We start from the raw sequence: 10,052 nt of genomic DNA on the forward strand, positions 1-10,052 counted from the left end.
CAATCTGAAAGCAGATGTCTTTGTCTAGCTAGTCTAATGTATAACAAATAGTCATGCTTCATAAGAAGCAGATGAACTCTACATAAAGAGGGATGTTTTGGGTGTGAGGAAGCTGCTTTATGTCTAGTTCCAATTAATTCTCTGTGAAATAATTTGAGGGAAAAGACCAAAACAGCATTCACCACAGTGATGTGTTGCACAGGGAACGCTGCAACATTTAATTTTAACCTAATTAAGAATAAACTAGGCTGGCTCTGACTAACGCTGTTAAATGTCCCTGGATTCAGAAGCGAGGAACACCTGATAAATCCATATCTGTCACCGGTGATTTCTTTAATAAACAGGCAGACACAGAATTTAGGGCCAAAGCATGTATTGTCAGAATTGTTCAAAAACAGCATACACAGGAAATGACAAACAGAAATACAAACCCACTCTAGCCTTAGAAGAAAAGACAGAAAATCCCTCAAACAAAAGGAAATATACATTACAAATGGTTGATTACATTACATTAATATTACTAGCCCTGCAACACCGTGGCTAGTGTTAAGCCTTAGCAGAGGATCAGTGAGGAGATCCCTCGAAATCGGTATTCAGACCTTTGACACAGGACCATTCAGGAATCCTTGACCTCTCAGAATGTAGTTTTCCACTAGATCCAGGGGCGAATGACTCTTCAGTATATTCACTTAGTCCAAAATGGTGGTGGCGGTGACACAAGTGTTCAACTGCCACTATCCCTGGCCTCAATTCCCAAATGTGGGACTTCTCCACATGCAGGTGGCCCTCAGACTAGCTATACAGCTGAGCCCACACTACTGCACCCACGATGATAGGAATCAGCCAATCTCATTCAGGAATCAGCCAATCTCATTCACTCATTCGTACATAGATACAAGCAGGACGGACGAGCAAACCCACTCACAACGGACAAGACAAACTAACCAAGCGAACCCACAAACAAACCCAAACTGAACAGAACAGAGGGGTTCTATTAACATTTGGGTGGGAAAAGCTCTATGGGTGCTGAGTCCATAATTTGGTGATGTGTGCATAGATTCCACAGGGTGGTGTGCACCTATGAAGGGCTATATGCAACCTTTGGGTGGTGTGCAGCTTCTAGGGGGCCAATGTTTGAGAAGGGTGCAAAAGAGGGCTGAGTGCAAACATGGGGTTTGGTGGGAAAAAGCCTCTCCCTGCTTTCATGGTCTCACAAAATGGAACCCATCAGAAACTCCATTTTGAATCAACTCCCTGACTATAACACTCAAAATTTATCCATGGTAACAGATGGATGAAGTCCACTGCCTGGGTTCTGTGAGGAACTTCTTGGTCACCATAGTCAGAAAATAAAATTCTTGACGGATGGGAGAGAAGGGCTTATGGCCAGTCACCACATCTTATGTTCCCTTCCATTTGCTGCCTCAGATTCAGAACTGCCCAGCTTCTTATATTTCTGATCATCTGTCTTCCTCTGGAGCTGAGATGTGGGAGTTGGGAACATGTTGATGCTATCTAGAAAAGCCTTTTCCTTAAAAAGAGCTAGTGCCAATAATGTGCTGATGCAACACTAAAATGAGAAGTACCACTAGAGTAGTGGTTCTCAACCTGCAGGTCATGTAACCTCCTTAGGGCCATATAGGTAGTACTGGATGCAGCCCACAATGGTCAACAGGTTGAGACCCATTGCACTAAAATCTTGAGAGCTCAGCATAAAATAAGAGATTCAACCTGAAAAATGCAAGTTATTGTAAAACAACTACAGGGTATTCTAACCCAGAGGAGGGCAAAAAAAGAATGCCCAAATGAGAGAAATTTGGCCCACTTGTAACTTCCCTACCCTCTTTGTGACTAACTCCAAAGAGATGACCTCAAATACTGCATTCGCTGATGCAGAAATGTTGTCAAATTGGAAGAACGGGCAAGTTAATCAACCAAATTGAACAAAGGAACTATGGGGAACCTGGGAACAAAGCAATAGCATTACGCTTACAAGAAGCATACAGGATCTTTTAGGGGAAAAGACAAGACACCAAATATAATTCCAAAGCAGCTAGCAGATACTTTCCAAAGACAGACACACACACATACACGTCCTGCAGATGGTGTATAGTGACCAGTCTGTCATGACTCAAGTCCGTTTTGCTCACCTAGCCTGAGTGAGGAGTCTGGGTTCCTCTAAGGTTTGGCTTGTAGGACCAAACCCAGAGTTTAATGGCCAGAGTACCCCTTCTTGTACATGTAAGTTCCCATTTGAGTCTAAGTATTGCCATGTCATACTGTAATCATTCATCCTTAAATGGTGTTAATCTCAAGTTTTTCCATAGTTATCCTTTGATGGTTATTCGGCACCTTAGAGACTAACAAAACATGTTGATGGTATCATGAGCTTTTGAGGGCACAACCAATTTTTTTCAGATGAATGAATGTGACTCCAGCTGAAGAAGTGGGTTGTGTCCACAAATGCTTATTCCACCATCTACATGTTTTGTTAACTAATTGTCTTGCAGCACTTTAAGTTTTTCCAGACTAACACAACTATCTCTCTGAAGCATTTGATGGTTGTCATTGTTGTCTCTTGTTCTTGGGGATGTCTGCCTCTCTCCAGGGTTCATGAATGCTGCTAATTCAATTCAGTCTCAGACACAACGGCTGTTTCCTCATTATCTTCAAGATTCCCACTTCTTCTTGACCACCTGGGCATCTGTGATGGCTTTTACACTTACACACATCTCCAAACAATGTACAGAGCATTAAGGATCACATAGTTACTACAAAAACTTTAAAAAAACCCTCATTTTGCAGCACCTTAAAGACTAACAAAACATATGGTATCATGAGCTTTTCTGTACACAGCCTACGTCTTCAGTTACTAGGAGACAACTTGGTTCACAATGCAGACATGAGGTACAACTTAATTTGTAAAGCTAACCAGAAGCAAGACTTTACTGTAAACATTAGAGAGACAGGGTGAAATAGAAGCATACAGAAATCATAAGCAAGTTGTCATACATCAAACCTATTAATACTAAAATACATTTTTACTACAGATAGCACTTGTCCAAATGACAATAAATGGGGAATATAAAATCGCAAAGTTTGGATGTAGCACAGACTCAACATTAAACTTGGACTGGAAAGTAGCTGAAGTTTCCTAATGCTATAGGTGAAATAATGTACTTTGGGAAGTTTACAGTGCAAGAAACACTGGGACTAGGGCTGACCAGGCTGACCTAATAGTCACTCTACAATTGTGGAAACCATTTCATATTTAGCTAGAAGACATTCTGTATAACAGAATCCATTTCAGTTTCTTGCTTTTGCACGTACGCCAATGAGTGAACTGACCTTCACCAATGTGAGGAAAAAAGCCAGAAAGATGAGCTGTTGGAATGTGTTAATGAACCATTTTGAATCGAAATTCTCACTCCCTAAAACCTGTTTTTTTTTCTTTGCTGCTAACCATTGCTCTTTGAAGTTTGCTTTGGTGGTATGCCCTGGCATCAAACTTGTTTGGTTAAGGGTATAAAATACTAGGATTGATTGTGTTGAGCAGCCTTACTGGGCCCACGTTTGGCTCACTTTGATCAAGAAAGCTGTTTGTTAGCTGCCTAACCACATAGGAGCTTATTTTGTTTCAACACATACCGGGGGTGTTTAAACTCCTGGCTTCTGAGCCATCTGCTAGAGTAATTGTACAATCCAGTCTAGGATTCCCACTCCTTCCTGCTGTCCCCCCCATCCTATGGTACACTGTCCTGAGGAAGCATCTTTGGAAATCACCAGGGGGATCTGGTGCTGTGAAGCAGTCATGCCCCCTCCTCTCTGGACTTTGTTCCCCATGGCAGCAGGAGGTGTTAGGGAAGCAGAGTGAATGAACTTGCCCACTGTGCTCCACTTCTCTTCCCCCCTGGCTTGTGCATCTTGCACGGAGTGCAAGTGGGTGGGGGGCGGGGAGGTTGCAACTGCTGACACCATGTAGTGCCAGTCCTCCTCTGAAGCTGTGTTCTCAGGATGGGGCAAGTTGATGGCAGGAAGGGGAGCCCCAGATGACACAATCACACCAGCCTGGGCTGAGCCATTGGCTAGGAAGTTTAGACTCCAATATACAAAACATCTAACTCACTTATAGCTATGCTTCACAAGGAAAGCTCGCACTTGAACGGTACGGTGTTTAATTCCAAAATAATATAAACCTGCATACATGTTAGGCTGTGTCTAGACTGGCCAGTTTTTCCGGAAAAACTTGCCAGCTGTCTACACTGGCCGCTTGAATTGCTGCAAAAGCACTGACTTCCTACTGTAAGAAATCAGTGCTTTTTGCAAGTAGGAATAAGAGATCCTCCGGAAAAGGGCTTTATTCCGGAGGATCGCGCCAGTCTAGATGCTTTTTTCTGGCTTCTCCCCAAGCCGGGAAAAAAAGCAGTGGCCATGTTTATTTAAATCCCGCGGGGGATATTTAAATCCCCCGCGGATTTCCCTATTCCAAAGTTCTAAATTAGCATGCCTCTTCCGGAGAAGGGGCTAGTGTAGACGTAGCCTTAGCATTTACAGTTTTCCCTGAATACGTTTAACCCAGTCCCATGCTCACAGTCACGTACTAAAGTTGTGCTATGCTCTACAGCTCTTGCTGCTGCAATTCCTGTTGTCTGAATAATGCCACCAACCATGGAGGGTAGAAAATTTTCCTGTGTTCTTTTCATTGCTGCTGCTTGCTGTGCTAACGGCCCCTTTCCTTTGCTGCTTCCTGCTTTCTTATTAATTTAACCCTGTGCATCTAGTTTATATTCGCAGGCTTGACTACAAATATGAATAGCAATTCCTACTCCATTTCCGCACTCAAGCAGTGGCACTGATTGTGAGCAGTGGAAGGGCTGTAGAAGCATGAGCTGGTCTATCTTCATGGAAGGCAGCTGCTACGCTACACACAAATGTATATATGTCTAGTGCCCTAGGAAAACACATGATATCTATTTTCCAAGTATTAGTTTACATTCTTTTCTCACTGGAAAGCACATCCACCCTCTGTTACTCCAATCCATCATATTCCAAACTTTCATTGGGCTGAGGTGTGGACAAGCAAATGTTTGAACAGAGTGCGGGAGAGTTTTTGGTATACACACATCTGTTCAGGCTATTTTTTAGCCCCTAGTGTAAACCTGAGCAACTATTTCATTTTAAGCATAGAGGCAAGACAGGTGTTAAGGTAGAGGTGGGCAAACTACAGCCTGCTGGACTGCATATAGCCTGGCGGGGCTTTTAATCCAGCAATTAGGATTACCAGTCCTGCAGCAGGTAATGGCCTTATGCAGGAAGAATCCAGGACGGTACAGAGGGCTCCACACACTATCTGCACCAGCAGGAATCCTTTCTGCAAGTCCAATTGGCTAGGAATGGGGCACCACAGCCAATGGAAAGGGTGGGAGCAGTTTTGCAGAACAGAGCAAACTGCAGAGCCAGCTGCTGCTGGACATACCAGACTTCTGGGAGTGGCACAGAGCCAGGGGGAGGGGATACTGCCATAGTCCTGCTGCACAGCTAACTAGGAGCCGTCTGAGGTAAAGGGCACTTAGCTGGAGTCTGCCCCCTGAATCTGTCCTGTATACTAAACCCAGCACTGAAACGCCCTCCTAAACCCCGAGTCCCTGCCCTGAGCCCTCCCACACCCCAACTTTGTCACAGCCCTACATTCATGGCTTGATGTACCATTTCCCTACCCATGTATGGCCCTGGAGCCATAAAGTTTGTCAACCCCTAAGTTAAGGGTATGAGACTGCCTAGAACTGCTTACCTGGAGCAACAACAGATGAAAGGCATTCCCCTCATCATAGCAATTCTCAAAGTGGGGTCCCCAAGGGCACACTGTTACTCCAGAGTCTCAGTAACAAGCATAATCTTTTGAATTAATTTAGAATTTAGGATAAGGGATCTGATTGATGATGATAAATGCTCTGGTTACCAGAAGGGAGGCCCCTGACACTGTATCTGATCACCGGTGATTTCTCTCCCCAAAAAACCACACTTGGGCTGTTTCTACATTGGCACCCCTTTCCGGAAAAGGGATGCTAATGAGACACTTTGGAATTGAAAATGCGGTGGGGGATTTAAATATCCCCCGTGGCATTTGCATGAACATGGCTGCCGCTTTTTTCCGGCTCGGGGTTTTGCCGGAGAAAAGCGCCAGTCTAGACGGGATCTTGTGGAAAATAAACCCTTTTCGCAAGATCCCGTCTAGACTGGCGCTTTTCTCTGGCAAAACCCCGAGCCGGAAAAAAGCGGCAGCCATGTTCATGCAAATGCCACGGGGGATATTTAAATCCCCCACAGCATTTTCAATTCCAAAGTGTCTCATTAGCATCCCTTTTCCGGAAAGGGGTGCCAATGTAGTAACAGCCGTGGAGTCCAGATTAAAGTTCACTAATATATTGTAAGAATTTGTTCTTGTTCATGCACTTGTCAATTTAAAAACAGCACCACCAAATCCAACCCCCACCCCAAAACAGAAGAGCAGACAGACAAAAAGATCCCCGATACAGGTAAGGTATTTATGCGTTACAAAAGTCTCTGTGTTGCCAATGGTGGTACTGGTGCTTGTGACCTTCTACCTTTGGGCTCAGATTAGCCCGTAGGGAGGAACCGCAAGCGATCCCTCGCAGTTCTGGGATGATTCTCATTGGGCCTACACCACAATGGAGACAATGTGATGGTCCAAGGCCGGTAGAGATCAAACACCTCTGCTTGGTGTATCCCAGATCACCAGTGCTGAGCCTTCGCCACAGCGTGGTGTGGGAATCCACTGCAGTTGTGAATGATCCCTATGCCTTTTCCCTCTGTGGCGCTGTGCTGTCCTCACAGACACAGCCCGGAACACTGACCACTCCCACCTTTTGGTGCAGGCCTTTTTTTTTTAAGAACCTTTGGCAGGTAAACTGTAAACTTGTGTAGAGTGGTGTGCACACTTTCGGGCTAGGTGCAAAGGATCTGTGTGCCTGGTGCAGTTTTGGTAGTGAGTGCAGACACTCAGGGCGGGAAAAGTTCAACTGTCCTGTCCAGAAACTCCATTTTTGTTTTCCTAAATTCCATTTTGTTTTCAGTTACTGATGGCAGCAACCACTCCTTTAAGAGTGCACCTTACCTACATCCTATTTACAACAATTACATTATAACACCACTCTAACACTGCCAAGGAGATGAGCAGAGTCAATGCTGCCATGGCTCCAGGAGGTCTGAGAGTTATTAGTGGGGTCACTGGCCCTGCTGATAAATTTCACTTCACACCATGGAATTACATGTGGTGCCACCCTGCCCCCTCCATTTCCCTCTTAATATTAGATGCAGGTAGCAAGGCAGCTGAGATAAGGCCCAGCCTCTTCCCTAAGACTTGCCTCCTTCCACACCTGTGGGTGCTTAAATTCCTTTGCCATCTGTATTTCTTCTGATAAAGACCCCTTGCAGTGGTCATGTGCAAAACTACCTCAGTCTTGCTGCCTGGAATCTAATGCATGCCCAAGTCCTGGAAGGATATTTAAACTAGGTTTTCTTCTGCCGATATTCTTTGCAGTGTCTGCTCTAGTAGGCATTGGTAGGGCATGGAGAATTAGATCAGGTTTCAGACAAACACAAGCCTGAGAGGAGGTGGAAAGTTATTGGGTATTCTACTTAATAACATGAAAAGATTAGGTTTTTAGTGGAAAATGTCAATTTTATTGGAAAATGTCAATTTTACCGTACACACAAAACAATTAAAATTTTTTATTCATATCCCAATTTACAGATAGAAAAAGTAATAAAAATGTTGCTTGAGAACTGAGTGATTTAAGGATATTTACTTTGTATATTTTGATAGGCAATGTTGGCCATTTATGTTTTAATAGGTACTTTTTTATTTCAAGGTCTACTATCATTTTAATAGTCTGACTCCACCCCCAATCTATCTCCCACACATATGAACATTTAAATCAATAAAGTTTAAAAACAGAAATCAATGTTATCCATCATTTTATATATATTAAAGCTTTTTATGAACAACAGTAAGCTTAGGCAGTCTTGAAAATTTTAAATAAAAATGGGGGTCCGCCGTTTGCTAACGTTTGTGATCCACTGCCTGATCATGAATAAATGCATTTGTATCACTTGCCTCCCCAAAGGCTTTCTTTAACCAAGAGATTTTTATGATGAATTATGGCTCAAATTGTCAAACTATAAAACATATGTCCTCTATAATTCTTTGCTGATGTAAGAGTTGTTAGGTGCCTTGCAGCAGGAGCTGCAAGTTTAATAGCAGTCTGAGTCATGCAAGTGAGTCTCACGCATACCACCAACCCATGATGCTGGTGAATATGAAAGGAACTCGTTATTTTTGTCATTTAGGAAATATTGCTTATAAAGCTTCACAGGCATCCAACAAAATCTCTGAACAGTTTGTGACTTGGTTTGACTTCTAAATCCTCTTCTTTAATCAGTGGGTTTTTTGTTATTCTAATCTGTAGCTTAGCAACAGCTATTGAGGACCTATATATTTGTTTATCTCTTTACTTTAAGAAATACTATTGCACACGTTCCTGCATATATACTCTATGACGTGCAATCCCACTGTTAGCTGTTTCATAAATCTTCAATGGCTGGTCATTACACAAAAAGGGGTTCTGTGGTTTCTGTCATCCAAAGGGCAACCTACTGCTGCCCATGAAAGACAGAATGGTATGGCCAAGTGCTGACAGAAAAAATAAGCGTAATCTATTAATGCAAAGAAGAAATAAAAGGTAATTTAGAGATTAAAAAAGAGCCCACAATGTTGCTAGTATCTCCACTACACCTTTTTCTTTTGTAAGTGACATTGTGACTTATACCTGTGGCTGTTAAGTAAGCAATAATGTCAGTGTAATTTCCAGACTAGAACATTAAAACTATCACCTCAGATGTATACTGCATACACTCAAAGGAAATGCAGATAAAATGTACTGGTGAATTTAAGACTGAATTCAGGGAGCCTTCTGTTATCATGCATTCTTGTCACAACCTGAAGCAGAACTGAGGATTAAAGATGTAAAAAGTTAGCTGGTAAGCCTCACTGGTAACAGGTGAGCTTTACCAGTCCCAATAAACTGAAGCAGCACCCCATCTGCACCAGGCAAGAGGCTGCTTCAGCCCTGGGTCCCCCTCAGCAGCCCCTGTCCATGGCGGGCATTCACAAACAACTGGTTGCAAGTTACATGCTGGCAAACTGCACCATTTGATGGCTCTCAAAAAGCAGTTATTTTCCACTTTTTCAAGTTCCTAAAACTAATATGATTATTTATACGGAAGGAACAGAGAATATGTCCTGAGCTTATACATCCAGGGTGTGTTCTAGATTTTGCATTTCTGGCAGACATGCTGCTGCATTTGGATAATCTAAATGTTAGGTTTCCAAAGAAAATTCCAGTTTCTGTCTGATCTAGTGCAAAGTGTATCTTTCATTCATGAACTGCAGTTGAGGGAGAGCTGACACACGTCCCCTGGATGTCACCACTTCAAGTCATATCAAAAGAAGATGGAGCAGAATCCTTAAAAAAGGAGCACAACTAGATATGCAAGCACAATTAAAGATCTTAACGACAGTTTAGAGGAAAGATTACAAGATTTGTAAGCGGAAAAGATTTCTGTTACACCTTTTTAGTGCTGAAGCCAATTTTCTGAAGACTCTTTTAGTCACTGACATACACACAGTCAAACATTACATATTACTGTGGCTCTTTGGCAATTTACATTGGTAAATTATGGCCCCTTCTCAGGTTCAGGATAGACACTGACAAATTCATCACTGGAGCAAACAACATACGCCACAAAATAAAAGGGTCATTTGACTGCACATCTAGTAATTTGATCTATGCCAGCAGTGCTCCACTACTATATATATATATTGGACAAACTGGACGGTCTCTGCGGGAACGAATCAATGGACACAAATCGGATATATGTAAAGGGAACACACACAAGCCTGTTGGTGAACATTTCTGCTTGCTTAACCACAGTTTAACAGACCTGCAGGTGGCTGTCTTGTCACAGGCCAG

At 42.9% G+C, this 10,052-nt stretch overlaps 1 long non-coding RNA gene across 1 annotated transcript; it reads right to left on the reverse strand.

Annotated features, from left to right (window-relative positions):
* Positions 1–356: 356 nt before the first annotated feature.
* On the reverse strand, positions 357–6,093 carry LOC142824596 (uncharacterized). Its single transcript, XR_012899389.1, has 2 exons — positions 2,200–6,093; positions 357–1,851 (listed from the first exon to the last, which is right to left on the reverse strand). It is a non-coding gene; the product is annotated as an uncharacterized LOC142824596 (long non-coding RNA).
* Positions 6,094–10,052: the final 3,959 nt, after the last annotated feature.

Source organism: Pelodiscus sinensis, chromosome 1 (genome assembly GCF_049634645.1).
Source record: "Pelodiscus sinensis isolate JC-2024 chromosome 1, ASM4963464v1, whole genome shotgun sequence".
NCBI lineage: Eukaryota > Metazoa > Chordata > Testudines > Trionychidae > Pelodiscus > Pelodiscus sinensis.